The sequence below is a fragment of the Limulus polyphemus genome, unplaced genomic scaffold (assembly GCF_000517525.1).
Source record: "Limulus polyphemus unplaced genomic scaffold, Limulus_polyphemus-2.1.2 Scaffold4785, whole genome shotgun sequence".
Classification (NCBI taxonomy): domain Eukaryota; kingdom Metazoa; phylum Arthropoda; class Merostomata; order Xiphosura; family Limulidae; genus Limulus; species Limulus polyphemus.
Window position 1 is genome coordinate 2,277 of NW_013670395.1, and position 3,072 is coordinate 5,348.

Sequence of the window (3,072 nt, forward strand, 5' to 3'; positions counted from 1 at the left end):
CCTGATTTGGTATTGCATATGCCTCAAGTCACTTGGTGAAATAATTCATCACCACAAAAATGTACCTGTTTCCAGCACGAGTTTGGGGCAAAGGACCAGCAATGTCGACAGCTACTCTTTCCATTGGTGCACCAGCTTGATATAACTTCATTGGAGCACGTCCCTTATGCTTGGGTCCCCTTTTAGCACAACATGTACTGCACCATTCTTCCACATCTTGCCTCATACCTTTCCAGTAAAATCTGTGTCGTAGGTGACTCAATGTTTTCTTAACTCCGAGATGTCCTCCTGTTAAACTATCATGGGATTGACGCAGCACAACTTCCCTTAACCTCCTCGGTATAACCGTTTGCCAGGTCGTCACTTTTGCATCGGTAGTTTCCCATCTCCGGAGAAGAATACCATCTTCAAGCTTCAACTGGTCCCGTTGTGCCCAATAGTTATTTGTCACAGGGCTTAGACTAGACACCTTCTCCCAAGCAGGGCGCAAAACACTTGCTTGTAGAAACTCAATTATTGGCTACAAGTTTTGGTCTTTCTCCAGTTCTGCTTTGATATCTATATTTTGTTCCACTTCATCATCATCAACTCTTTCAGTAGGCTTGACTTCAGCTTGATGGCACCTAATTACCTCTCTCTTTTAACAGTTACCGGAACTTGGCCTTTGTTGTTCCCAAACGTCATTTTATCAAAATCAATTACAAACTTCCTCAGTAGTAGATAGTCCAATCCTAATATGCATTGGTCTTCAATGTCAGCCAAGTATACTTTCTGTCTGTCTTTATGCCCATGAGCTCAATAGTTACCCACACTCGTCCCCACAATCTTGTAGAATGTCCTGACACGCCATAAAGCTTCTGTATGGCTTCTGGTACTTCTTCATGATCTAACACTTTGATGTTCATAAGGGTTTGCTGAGACACAGAATCTATAACAAAGTTGCACCTTTGGCCATCCAGCATTCCTGTCACATAGACGCTGTGTGTGCTTGGCATTTTACACCAAGCTGTTGGGACTTTCATGATGGGGGTTGGTGGGCATCGCTCAACACCAACCACTACTGGTCTCCTTGAGGCCGACTTGTTGGTAATATTCCTCCTACACTGGCTCCTCAAATGTCCGTGCTTTCCACAGTTCCAACAACCTTTCTGGGTAGCAGCCTTTACTGCTGTATTGTCTCCCCTGTGTTGAAGTTTCCAGCATTGAGCTCTCTTGTGCCCAGGTTTATTACAGTGCCAGCAAAGTCCCTCAAACTTCTCTGAATGCGGACCTTTTCTGGCCTTGAATCCAGATGACTGTACCAACCTCGGTACCTCTGTGCTGGACTTAATGTAGGATTCAAATTCGAGAGCTCTGGCCATTGCATCCTGCATGGTAGAGGGGTGTGCTTGCTTCACTTGTATCTTAAGTTGTGGACTGTCCAAGGCATCTACAAACTGATCTCTCAGCAACAACTTGAGAAGATCGGGTGGTGCAGTTGGGTAGGCCTTGTGTGCCATGCTTTTCAAGTCTTGTGCCAGCTCTTGCAGGCTCTCCCCTTTAGCACGGACTGTAGTCCTAAACCTAGCCCTGTAGACCTCTGACTGATTCTGGGTTCTGTACCTGAGTTCCAGAGCCTCTACCAGAGCTCTATAGTTGTGTCTGTCGGCTGCTGTCAACTGTCCAAGTATTTCCAGTGGTTATCCCTTCAAGCTCGTTCCCAGATACACAGCTTTCTGCTCCTCTGTCCATCCGTTCATCTCTGCCAGTAGCTCAAATTGTGCTCTATATGCTTCCCACAGTGCCTTCCCATCAAATTACTGTGGCTTCCTTCGTACTGGATCACTCCTGGTAATGACATTCATATCTCGGATGTGACTTCATTAGGGTTTAGCTGCAGGGTTTGGATAGGGCTTGTCATTGTCTGGGGCTGGTTAAGTCGATGGTTAATGTATGCTCCTTGTGTAAAAGACAAAAAGTCGTCCTTTAACGTATCTAATTCGCTTTTAAATTTACTAATGTTTTCCATTTGTACTTCTTGCCACTGCTGTAATCTTTCTTCTTGTTTCTTTTTCCTCCAACAACTGGTGTAATCTCTCTTGTTTATTTTGCTGTTCCAGCTGCCACTGTTGCAGGTTTTCATGCAACTGCTGTTGTCTCTCTTCTTGTTTCTTTTCTTTTTCTTCTAACAACTGCTGTAATTTCTCTTCTTGTTTCTTTTCTTTTTCCTCCAACAACTGCTGTAATCTCTATTCTTGTTGAATTTCTCGTTCTTCTTGTTTCTTTTCTTTTCCTCTAACAACTGCTGTAATCTTTCTTCTTGTTTAATTTCTTGTTCTTCTTGTTTCTGTTCTTGTTTATTTTGTTGTTCGAGCTGCCATTGTTGCAGGTTTTCTTGCAACTGCTGTTGTCTCTCTTCTTGTTTTATTTGCTGTTCTTGTATTGCTGCCGTCAAATTTGCTAAACTGTAGTTTGATTTGCCGCTTCTCGTTTCCATCTTCTCTTTTTCTTCTTTTTTTTTATCCCACTTTCTGACACCAGTTTGTTACGTCTCCGTTCGTTAGTTGATTTTCCGTAACTTCATTTCGACGAAACTTTAGCGACACAAGTCCTTACTTAATAAAACTGGTTTATTCTTTCTGAATATAACTTTACCGATACATTTATTTTCAACAGTCGCTGTATAACAAACGTTTTAACAACGAACGTTAACTTGAACAACACTTTGTGACTGCAGTTCAATTACTCACTACCTACACACACATTGTCACGTCACGCCGTGACCATCTTATATATACCAGACCACCTCCCAATCTAGTAAATGCTAGAGCACTCCCTAAGGAACGGGATAGTTCTAAAAAGCAGGTGGTATGACACTAGTCACGTGACCTCGCTGACGTAACAACTCACTGACACCAATTTTTTACTTATTTGCTTTTTTGTTTGTTTCCGGTAGAAAGTCGTTCCGAGGATCTTCAGCAATACAAGTCCTTTCTTTATTAAACCAGTTCATTCTTCCTCGATACAAACTTTTGGTACATAGAAATTCCACAATCAGTACGTTTCTCGTCACTTTAGTCTTAACAACTTTCA